At 42.3% G+C, this 12,620-nt stretch overlaps 1 protein-coding gene and 1 pseudogene across 6 annotated transcripts in view; both read left to right on the top strand.

Moving 5' to 3' along the window:
* The window catches only part of LOC306650301 (contactin-4), a 953,963-nt gene that overhangs the window by 497,877 nt on the left and 443,466 nt on the right, over nucleotides 1–12,620 (top strand). The gene's annotated exons all lie outside the window — the stretch shown is intronic.
* LOC306650241 (small ribosomal subunit protein eS6-like) lies at nucleotides 10,532–11,423 on the top strand (annotated as a pseudogene). Its single transcript has one exon. The product of its transcript is annotated as a small ribosomal subunit protein eS6-like (transcript).

Below are 12,620 nucleotides of genomic sequence, written 5' to 3'. Positions count from 1 at the left end.
TCAAAAGAATTCAACTCTAAAAACCTAGTATTTATTTGAAGATGAGTGGTGTATTTGTTGCTCCAGTTTTTGTAAGTGTTCTAGAAAGGACCGTGAGACATAATGGACTCACAGAAAGTCAGTAAAAATGCGAAGACACTCCCGCCCTGACAGAGGGCCCGTGAGTCATGATTTTGGTAGGCTCCAGCACGAAGTTCTAGCCGCGTGAGCCATCTGGCGACCGCAGCCCAGCTGTTCTCCAGGAAAGGTCCAAAAGAGAACCAGCAGCCTGAAGGCATAGGAGACCAGCACCGGGGAAGGATGCCGTGGACCAGGAAAGGGCCAATCCGCACCGGGGATGGGATGCTGTGGACCAGGAAAGGGCCAATCCACGCCCGGGATGGGATGCTGTGGACCAGGAAAGGGCCAATCTGCACCGGGGATGGGATGCCGTGGACCAGGAAAGGACCAATCCGAGCATCGCAGGCTTAAGCGGAAGCACGCCCTGGAGTGGAGATGCCCTTGTACCAAGGGGCAGTAAAGAAGGAAGCCCAGCTTCTCCAAGCAGGCTGTGTGGCACCATGACTTGCCAGCATTTCCCAGCCCCTAAGCAAGCCTGTGTTTGTTGCCATCTGATCCTGTGCCTCCAATGCATAAAAATGTCCTTCTGAAAGCAGACACGCGTGAGCAGCCCACACCTGGAAGGAGGGACACCTTCACCGCTGTTAGATTTTTTCTTCTTCTTCGCTCTCTCCCTCTTTCTAACGAACTTACTTTTTTGCATCCATCAGTTTCTAACCAGGCAGACGCTGAAATTCTTATTCATGCTTTGGTTGCCTCCAGAATTGATTTTTTGCAATTCCCTTTTACAGCCTTCCCTTCCCAGGCTATTTTGAGGTTACAGCGTCCTCTGAATTTAGCAGGTGCTTCAAGTCTGCCAGGAACTTATTGCCTCTTCCGGTTTCCTTTAGTGACTCCCAGGATCAAACATGATTGCTCCTCCGAATTTAATTTTTACCTGCTGTGTCACCAAACAGCCTTGTTAGTCCTATCGCTGAGCCCAGTTGGTGAGGCGAGGAGGCCTCAGTAGTTCGACGCCCTGTGCGCCGCGGTGGTATTAGCAAGCACGACAGCAGACTCTGCACCCTCTTCCCCTTGTTACACAAGAACTCTCTGGCTTATGTTAAGGGAGGCGGAATGCTTTAGAGAGGATTTGGGAAAGAAAATCACAGCACATTCTGTTTGCCTCTCAATATTCTAATCACCAGGCAATGGAATTTTCAGGAACCAATTTCAATGATGTCTCTCTTTAGAATGGAATTTAGAGACTGTGTGTGTGCACATATTTATATATATATATATATATATACATATATATATAATATGCACATATGCATATATATATTTAGTGGGAGATGAATACCATACCTCTATTTTATTTATGTACTTTTATGTGGTGCTGAGGATCAAACCCAGTGCCTCACACATGCTAGGCAAGTGCTCTACCACTGAGCCACAGCCCCAAATATATATATATATAAAAGTGCTTGCTTCGTTATAGCTCAAATACCATATATATATATACATGGTATACACACACACACACACACACACACACACATATATATATATATGGTACATACGTGTGTGTGTGTATATATATATATATATATCATATATATATGGTATTTGAGCTATAATGAAGCAAGCACTTTGATTTTATGTATATGCCACCTTTATTCCATAATGGAAAACTATTTGACAAACCTATGTATCTCTTAATTCAGTGAAGTCAGGAGCTAAAGGCAAATCAGTATAAAGAGCAGCCAGCAGCTGAGTCCCCACAAATCAGTTCAATTAGTTGATGCATTTATTTGTGCATGGAAAGCCATGACATTTGTGCAACTGTTGTCCCAACATCTATACATGAATGCAGGAATAAAGCGCCACTTTCTTGGTTTTGTAGCTGAACAAATTTCCTCAAGCTTTTGCTCGTGGTAATAAATTTTCCTTATGAAAGGGCATTTTCAGATGGGACAAGAAGACTACTTTTTCTTTTTTTTTTTTTTTTTCTGGCTTGGAAAATTACTTCTGATCTAAGAAAAAGACTTGCCTGTATATAATAGTTTGCATTATGAATTTTAAAAAAACTAGTATTTATTGATTATTTAATGTGTACTCAGCCTTGTGTGGAATAATTTGCATATCATATCCCATTTTAATCTTCAGAAACGGTCAGAGAGTCAATATTGTCTCCAGAAATCCTGTGCACAAAATACTCAGTGATAATCTGGTTTTCAAGTGGACTCGGAGGCCAGCCTTGAGTTACACATCCATTTTAGCAATTGTTTTTAGTTGGCGTGCATGTTATAAACCACTACGGCAACATTTCCTAAAGCTGCTCTGTACATAAGTCGCTCTGTCCGTGGGTCTGGAGCTAAATGTACCATCCACTTCAGAGGCGAGGGGCATCCACATGCAGGGCCAGGGAGAGATGAGTAGGACTTTTGTCTAAAGCCCTCCTAGGCTGCTCTTTGGCAATGTTACAAGTTTTAGGTTCCATCCTGTTTCTATTTTTTTTAATTATTTATTTTTAAAAATTTTTTACAGACTGCATTTTGATTCATTGTACTCAAATGGGGTACATCATTTCGTTTCTATGGTTGTGCACAATGTAGATTCATACGAACAATAGTACTGAGGCTTATGGAGTTTACTTGATTTTTCAAGAGTATATAGTTGTTAGATGGTGGAGAAGGAATTCCAAAGTCAAAATGCAGAATCCGAGCTGTTGAACAACATGCGTCTTGTTTCTCCAGATATTAGGGATTTATTTTCCACTGTACCCAAGTTTATTATCCTTTCCTTCTGCTGCCCTTTTCTTCTTTCTCTTGGCTTGCTTTAATTCTCTTTAGAAGCCAAAACAGGACAGTAAATAACTGTCCCCATGTGTGGTATTATTGTAGAGGGTCAGAACACACTCAGATGATCCATTGAACTACTGAAAGTTGTGTTTCTATCAATGTCTGCACTTTGACTTTTTCATATATTATAATTACAGTTGTAAGAATTATATAACTTGGTATTTGCAGTACTAGGGGTTGAACCAAGGCACAGTCTACAACTGAGCTACATCCCCATCTCTTTTTATTTTGTTTTTCTGAGATGTGTCTGGCTAAGTTGCTGAGGCTGGCCTTGAACTTGTGATTCTCCTGCCTCAGCTTCCTGAGCAGCTGGGATTACAGGTGTGCACCACTGTGCCCTGCTTCTGTCCATCTTTTGTACAGTGATTCATACCAATCATTAACCTGCTCTTGGTTAAAGTTTTCAATGCCAGAGAAGCCACAGATAAGCAGTCAGTCAAAGAAAACCATTCCGTGGAGGAAATTACATCAGCATTATTCCTTATTGCATTAGAGAGTGTATTTTTTGTCAATTCTCTAGCAGAGATCAAGTTCCTGAGGGAACTGAATGAAGGAAGAAGCACTGGGTATGAATTGAATGAGGTTCTCCATTGCCTGAAGCTTGGAGTGAGTTATTAGCAGGAGCTTAAAATATCTTTTTTTTTTAAATTGAGATTTGGAGTTATCTGTTCTTCAGGTGATAAAAATTTGGATGCTTGATTCTGCACTTGTATCCCAACCCTATTTCAATTTTTGGAATATTTACAAAGAAATAACATAGTCAACCCAAGGATTACATGGGCCAGGTGCTAAGAATACATGGAACCACGGAGAAGGCACCAGCTACCTTCTTCAGCAGGTACACGTGCTCATGACTTCTTCCCAACATCTTGACTTAGGGAATGAGCAAGGCTTATGTACAAAGGATTTTAGTGAACACATGTCAGAATATTCCTCACCATACAAAGGCAACTGAGTGAACTGAGAATTTAACTCACAGAGAGTCTTGCATGGATTAGCATGGGATTATCAGCATGGGAAGACATTTTTTCTTCACTTAATGGATGACAGTTTATTATCAGGGTGTATTCTGGAATTCTTGAATCTTTTCCAGTTTTTCTGTGCCTCTCGATTTTCTGCCAAAAAATAATATTTTTTTGTTTCCATTTGGAAAGGAACCAAGTTGTTCATACTTAGTGTGCTTCCTGAGTGATATTTGGGGTTAAATAACTGATTTCCCCCCACATGCCAAACATAGAAAACGAATACAAATGTAGTGTGTTTCTTAATATTGAAAATGCAGAACATTCTTTAGTTAGCTTTTATGTCACTGTGACCAAAGAGCCTGCTAAGGACAATTTAGAGGAGGAAAAGTTTACTTGGGTTCATGATTTCAGAGTTTCTAATCATCCATATCTCTGTACCTGAGATTAGGTAGAACATCATGGCGGAGGGTGTGGCTCAGAAAATGGCAACCAGGAAGCAGAGGGAGAGAGAGCACCCCTCACCAAGAACATGCCCCCAGTGACCTCCTTCCTTCAGCCACGCCCCCTATCTATGGTCTCCACCTAGTTAATCCATATCAGTGGATTAATTCAGTGATTTGGTTTCAGCTCATAATCTAATCATTTCGCCCTGGAACACTCTTGCATGGTCTCACACCTGAGCTTTTGGAGGACTTTTCATATCTATACCATAACAGACATGAAATTCTGTCTTTGATTCAGAAAGTACTCTAGAATTTCCTGAAGCCTAGGAAAGTCATTAGAAATTGTCATTCTCTTATGCTTATGCAAGCGCCAGTTTTTATAGAGATTTTTATGTGGTGAAAGAAGCAGATAATCAAATCTTTACAGAAAGAAAATACTACAGAATATAATTCCAGTGCCCTGGTGATTTAAGTGTCGAAATAAAAAGGATTAGGTAAATAAAAAGAATGAGCATATAAGTAGAGAAAAATAGTAGTTGCTCAATAACAAACTCTGAAACTTTTGATTAATGACTTATATTTCATGTCAAAGATTTTTTTCCCTTATTACCTATCCTTGAAAATAAAATGCAGTGCATATAAGAGCTACATCAGAAAATAAGCAACCCATGATAGGCTCATATATTCCTTCTTTCACAGGCAGCTTTGTGTGAGAGGAAGAAAACATAGATTTGTGTCCTTGTGCTTCCAGGCAGTAGCACAAGTGAGTGTCAGGACACAGAGCAAGGCCTAATTGTGCTATAATAAAAACCCACTTTCACATTTCAGGGGCACAGCTCGAGATACACCTTTTGCCCCCACCACGTTGTCCACAGTGACTCAGCAGGGTCCCTCTGCTCCTGGATCACTCAAGAGACCTCGGCTGACCAGGACTTCCAGGACTTCCCCGTAACACATGCCTCAAACGCTGTCCACGGTGGAAAGGATGCTGTGGGTCACACCGACTCTTTGCATTCCTACCTGGAAGCCACATATAATTTCTGGTGCAGTTCATAAGCAGGAGCAAGTCATATGATTAAAGAAAAAGAAAGTAGAATCCGACCATATACCCAGTAAGACATCACCAGTAACTTCCACCCTGTGCAACTTTGTGTCAATCTCTCGTCTCTCTGAGCTTTATTATTTCAATCTGTTTAAAAAGGAAATGTAGAGAATATTCCTGACCTGATGCTTCCTCCCATGACCTCCTTTGAATTTTTGTATATCATGAAGACCGGAGTAAAGTTGGGTTTTATTTTTTTATTTTTCTTTTCATTCGTTTAACAAATAATTTTGGAGCTCCTACGTAGGAGGTACTAATGAGAGACTTTGGAAACACTGCAGAAAGCAAACAGGAAGAATCCCTGGTATGATGGATCTTGTATTTTAATGCAGTTGGCCATACACAGACATGAAACTATGTACTATGTTGGTGATAAAAAGGGCTTTGAATAATAAAGCAGGGTCAGATTTTTCAAGGATGGCTTGTCTGATAAGAATAAAGGTGCAGCCTCTGTATGCACAGGGCGACCCCCATGTCTGAATATCAGTGGTTGCAGCCCTATTGCAGAGGGAAGAGCAAATGCAGAGTTCTAATGTAGGATTCTTCTAGGCATTTTTAGAAATTACTTTATTGAGGTATGATTGACATATAAAAAATTGCACATATATCAAGCTTATAACTCGGTCTGTTTGGAGATACATATACACCCCCAAAACCATCCCCATCATCAATGCCACCAATCCATCCATCACCCCCAAAAGCTCCCTTCTACGTTCCTTTTGTTATTGTATTGGTTTTGTTTTTATTTTCATTTTGTGGTAAGAGCTCTTGATATCAGATTTAGCCTTTTAGCAAAATTTTAAGTAGGCAATGAAGTCTTATTAGTCATATGCCTTCTGTTAGAGGGGACATCTCCAGACTGTGTTTATCTTGCATGACCGCCAAGCTGGGCATTTTTGAGGCTCCGTGGGAGAGCAGTGTATCTGAGTAAGAAGTGGTAGGGGTCCCTCTTATAGGGCCCTGTGGGCAGAGTAAGGACTTAGAATTTTTTCTGAAATGAGTGGTGAAGAATTTCAGCATTTCAAACAAAGGCCTGTTAGGATGTGATGTGATTTCCGTTTCCTCTGTCCGCTGCGTGGAAAATAATCTGTAGATCAGCAATGATGGAAACAGGAAGCACGACTGGGAAACCCTTGCAGTTACCCATGTCAGATGAGGAGGGTTGGGGCCAGAGGGCCAGAGTGGTGGAGCAGAGTCAGGAGTAACTGGATCATTTGAAGGTAGTGCTCTCAGATTTGCTGATGGTTGGCAGGGGATGTGAGCTTTCCAGTCACCTCCTGTATCAATGCCATTTCTTTATAGGGTTGACTATCCCGTATTTGAACTGCTTAGGACCAGGACTGTTTCAGATTTCACATTTTTTTTTCTGTTGGGGGGGGTGTATTTGCATATGTAAACGAGCTCTCTTGGGGACGAGGCCCAAGTCTAAACATGAAACTCATTTACGTTTCACATACTCCTTATATACATAGCCCGATGATAATTTTATGCAATACTTTTAATAATGTTCTGCCTGAAACAGAGTTTCATGCAGTGGAATTTTTAACTTGACATGTCAGCAACTCAGAATGTTTCTGATTTTGAAGGCTTTTGGATTTTCTGCTTAGGGTTGCTCATCTTGTGCTGCAAAACCGGTACTCTGTCAGCTGCTGCAGAATCGGGGTCTCCGTGGTCAGAGTCCCGTGGGATTTCATTCTAGTTGCTAGTTGAGAGGAGGAAATGAAGAATAATTGGAAAGTTGTCATCAAGAGGAGCTCTCTTGAGTTACCACCAGGAGGAAGAGTAAACACGGAAACATGGGTGAGGTCAGTGGCCACACTGCACAAGGAATTCAGGCCGGACTTCGAGAACACTGGCCTGAGAGGAGAGGATGGGACCTGAAGGGATTGTTGGGTTGGGGGACAGAGCTCTGGGCAGCACACAGCACACGGACTGCACTTGAAGGAAAGGCTGCAGTGTCTCTATGGGTAGGGAGGTCATTCGGGGTCAGATCACACTGGCCTTCCAGGCCAGGCCAGGATATCACATTCTCATTCTTTGACAATAAGAAGCCAGGGTTAGGTTTCAAGCACAGAAAACTAGGACCTGGTTTATCTTATAAAACAAAACAGGGCAAAACAAAAATGCTCTCTGCTGGGTCAAGGGTAGTCTTTAAGGGGCTTTGACAATCTAGGCACTCAGGAGACTACAGTGCTATGACTCAGTCCACTGTCTTGTCTGACACTGGAAACGGATGTGAGTTTTCTCCCTCCACTTCCTGTTCAGCGGGGAGGGAGATGATCGATGAAGAAGTCTCGCAGAGTAGCTGTGGCGTGTCCCTTTAAGATCTGTGTCTTCAGAAAGCGGGCACGTGGGCATGGAGGTTTTGTGGAGACCAAGTCCACGCTTACCATTTAAAAGGAGGATCATGGATAAGACCTACCCTTTTCCTGTTCCCCGTCCCTGTTTTGGCCAGTGGTTAGAAGTGATGACCTCAGATCTTCAATTCTCCAGACCCACAAGTCAGGGATATGGGCCCTGTTCTTTTTCCCCTGGGTCCTGACTGTGATGTCCAGTCTCACATCTCCAGGTGTTCAAAGCTTTTAAGCTTCTCTCCAACTGTCCCACAGCCGTCCTGGACTTAGCCACTCTCCTGTTCTTCCAGGGCCTTTTCTATGGGTGTCCAGTTCAAACTATATCTGCTTGGGCGTTTGTTGTTGTTGTTGTTGTTTTGTTTTGTTTTCTGGAAAAAGTTATCCGAGTGAGGAAAGACCCTCACTTGCCACAGTCATACTGCAGAGCAGTTCGAACATTCCTCTGAAGCAGAATGTGTGCCAGTACAGCCTAGCAATGGTGGTCTGCACATATTCCCTAGATAAAAGTGAGCATATACTTTGGAAGACCCATAGAAGAATGGTCACCAAAACAAATTTGTAATAGCAGAATGGTCAGAGCCACCTCTGTATCCATTAAAAGTTGAGTAAATGAATAATCAGTCTCTTCACCTCATGGAATACTGCCTAAGGCAAGAGCTGAATTAGAGTTACATGTATCAATAGGAATAGCTACAAAAATGTCATGTTAAGTGAAGTTAGAGAATTTCCAAAGGATGCAAAAATGCAGTTGGTGTCCTTTATATTTTTAGAAGTACCACAAACCAGGCATGGCCTCCCAACAGGGATACATTTTGAGAAACTCATTAGGTAGTTTCATCCTAGTACAAACATCAATGAGTGGTTTTGATTGGCATTTCTCTAATTGCTAAAGATGGTGAACATTTTTTCATATATTTGTCGATTGATTGTATTTCTTTTTCTGTGAAGTGTCTGTTCAGTTCCTTAGCCCATTTATTGATTGGGTTATTTGGTTTATCTAGTGTTAGGTTCTTTGAGTTCTTCATCTATCCTGGAGATTAATGCTGTCTCTGAGGTGCATGTGGGAAAGAAGCATGAAATTCTGGCATTTGCAGGTAAATGGATGAAGCTGGAGAATATCATGCTAAGCGAAATAAGCCAATCCCCCCAAACCAAAGGCCAAATGTTTTCTCTGATCTGCAGATGCTAATTCACAGTAACAGGGGTGGATCCAGGGAAGGATAGAGGTACTCTGGATTAGGTAGAGGGGGGTGAAGGGAGGGGAAGAGGTACAGGGATAGGAAGGATCATAGAATGAATCAGACATATTACCCTATGTACAAATATAACCATACATTAACAGAAGCATGACTATTGCTAAATCAGATGCTGTTCCTGTTTAGGGAAGAGACAGGTGAGCACCACTGTACCTCAGGTCTCCTTCAAGTGTGCCCAACCTAACCCTTATGTTAGTACATCCAGAAAGGGTGATTCTCAAAATCCAGTATGTGACCGCCATGGCAGATACGTGTCTTTACACATTTGTCCAGACATACGGAAAGCATTGTCAATTCAGCAGTGGTAACAAATGTACCTCTCGGCTGGGGGATATGGATCATGGAGGAGGAGACGGTGCATGGGTGAGGCTGGGGCATATGGGATATCTCTGCACCTTCTGCTCAGGTTTTCTGTGAACCTAATGATGCTCTAAGAAAGTCAAATGTTATCTTCAATAAAAAAGTAATAATAACGATACAACCGGTGGAATTCTGCATTATGTACAACCAGAAGAATGAGAAATCATACTCCCTACAGATCTGACATATCCAAGCACATTCTCCTGTCTAGTGTAACTTTCATTAGAACAAATGAAATGTAAATTAAAAAGCAATGAGTGTACGTCACACACCCAGAGGGCACAGCCTGCTACAGACCTGGACTGTGTGGCTTCACCTGTTGCCCCAGGCTACACAGCTGTCACCTCTTCCTGTAGTGGACCCCCCATAGACAGCTGCAGCACAGAGTAAGCACCTGTGCCGCCGACCCTATCGAAAGGTCGGGAAAGGTACAGACGACAGTATAGAGGATCCAACAGGTGCACCTGTTGGGATGCTGGCCATTCACGGCGTTTGCAGAACTGGAAGTTGCTGGGGTGAGTGAGTGCTCCTAGGTGAAGGAGGGGACAGGACTGTGCCCTGCTGCTCACTCCGGAGCACCTGGACACCTGGGCTCCCTGCGTGAAGTTTATGGACATGATTTTTGTTTCTTCGGTCATAAAAAAAAAAATCCTATTTTCCTCTAACATTTTTTCTGCTTTATAAACTTAACTTTTCTTAACTTTGACTCTTTAAATAACTTTCAGCTTAAAACACACAGAGTGGTCCAGAAATATTTTCTTTCTATATTATGTTTAATTTTTCCTTTTGGTTTTATTGGGTAGAGGGGAGGACTTACTTTTTAAATAAAAATGTGCCATGCATAGCAGATTCAGCAAACTGGAGGTATGGAGAAGCTCTTAGTCGAATCTGTTCTTTTTATGTTACTATATATATTTTTTATTGATGCTTTATAATAATACCTAACAGCGGGATTTATTATTACATATTTGTTCTGAATCTGTCCTTTATTCAATGCTCTGCTAAAAAAGTAACCTATAAAATATTCTCTATTCAATCTGGTTTTGAGTACCTGGGGTATCAGAAGAATTAGCGAACTTTTTCTGTGTGATGGAAGTATTTGATAATTAAAAAATATTCAATAGGGGTGGGAGATCAGCTGCTCCAAGATGAAGCTGAACATCTCCTTCCCAGTCATGGCTGCCAGAACTCATGGAAGTAGATGATGAACGCAAACTTCATGCTTTTCTGAGAAGCATACAGCCACAGAAGTTGCTGCTGATGCTCTGGGTGAAGAATGGGTTATGTGATCTGAATTGGTGGCTGGAACGACAAACAAGGTTTCCCCATAAAGCAGGGTGTGTTGACCCATGGCCGGGTTCACCTGGTACTGAGAAAGGGGCACTCTTGTTACAGACCAAGGCGAACTGGAGAGAGAAAGCTCAAATCTGTTCCAGGTTGCGCTGTGCATGCTAATCTGAGCATTCTCAACATGGTTATTGTTTAAAAAAGGAGAGAAGGATATTCCTGGACTTACGGATACCACTGTACCTTGTAGACTGGGGCCCAAAAGAGCTAGTAGAATCTGCGAACTTTTGAATCTCTCTGAGGAAGATGATGTCCGCCAATATGTTGTCAGAAAGCCCTTAAACAAGGAGGTACAAACCCAGGACCAAAGCAGCCAAGATTCAGTGTCTTGTTACTCCACATGTCCTGCAACATCAGTGCCTGCGTACTGCTATGAAAAAACAACGTACTAAGAAAAACAAGGAAGAGTCTGCAGAATATGCCAAACTTTTGGCCAAGAGAATGAAAGAAGCCAAAGAAAAACGCCAGGAGCAGACTGCCAAGAGACACACACAGGCTGTCCTCTCTGAGAGTTTCTACGCTAAGTCTGAGTCCGGTCAAAAATAAGAATTTTTAAGAGTAACAAATAAATAAGATCTGGCCTTCAAACTTTATTAACTTTTCATTGATGATGTAACTAAATAAGGGGTGGAAAAACATGTCGTAGAAATGGGAAGTGTACCTACAAGAGATAAATGAAATTATATTCTTAAATTCAGAGACTGACGTGACACCGCGTGATTCTGGATGGCCAGCAAAAGTTTCTTTTTGAGAATGAGTGGCTGAGGAAAGGAGACTTAATATAAAAACATTGCCTTTGCAGAAAGGCATAACTTAGGGTAAATAAATAATCACCACTATAAAAAAATATTCAATAGGTGTTTAAATAACAGTCCTTTTATTTAGATTTTGCCCAAGAGCCACAGCACCATCCTTTCCATGGTGGTCAGCCTGTTCGTAAAGTATCAACACATGAGAGAATATTTTATTTTTTTTCCCTCAGGACCGGCTGAATCATTTTCAGAGGGGAGGCTTAACTGATAGCATTTAAATCCACTGCTCAGTGACATCAGACTACTGCAAAAATCTAGCCCAGGAACTGAAGTGGTTTGACTCTGGTGAAATCTGAGGCCTGTTTTGGAGACCATGACTCAGGTTTCCGGCCCACATCTGATAAGCCTTTGTGCCACAGATCAGTGGGAGGGAGCAGGGACCCAGAAACACATCCCCCTGGTCGCCTCTGCCCACTGCCCTGCACTCCTGAACTGAGTGCTGTTAATACCAGTGTCTGAAAAAGACACCTCTGAGTGCAGTGGTCAGAAGAGGAGGTGACCGGCCATCTCTCTGACCCCCAATTTTGCCACCACTAGGAGATTTCACAGACCAAATATTTCCTCCAGACTGAGGATGCCGACCGTCAGTATGCAAGGTAGGTTCCTCTCCTGTGCTCATCTCCTGAGGTCGGACAGTCAACAACAGAAACGGGCAAAGCCCCCTCATCCTTTGGCCAAATCCCAGGGAGCCATTCTAGGGACGTGCAGACTGAATTTCTACGAGGCCTTTCTTTGGATCAAACACATATTTTTCGCATGCCGATTGCTATTATTATGGCTTAAATATGTCCCCTCCAAAATTTGTGCTGCAATTTAATCCCCAGTGTGGAGGTATTCAAAGGTAAGGCCTTCCGTAAAGTGGTAGATCTGAGACTGCGTGGGTGTCCTATAAAGGGGATGGAGGGAACTCTCAGGTCCTTCTGCAGTTTTGTCCTTTGGCCTTGTACAATCTGAGGGCATGGTGCTCACAGTCCTCACCAGACACCCCAAAGCCCAAGGGTACTTTCATCTTGGACTTCCCAGCCTCCATGAATGTGAGTGACAAACCAATGTTATTTATAATGTGCTCCGTCTCAGG

The sequence above is a fragment of the Sciurus vulgaris genome (genome assembly GCF_902686455.1).
Source record: "Sciurus vulgaris genome assembly, chromosome: 19".
Taxonomy (NCBI): Eukaryota; Metazoa; Chordata; class Mammalia; order Rodentia; family Sciuridae; genus Sciurus; species Sciurus vulgaris.
Note: the sequence above shows the minus strand (reverse complement) of the source record. Positions and strands in the feature narration are given on the sequence as shown.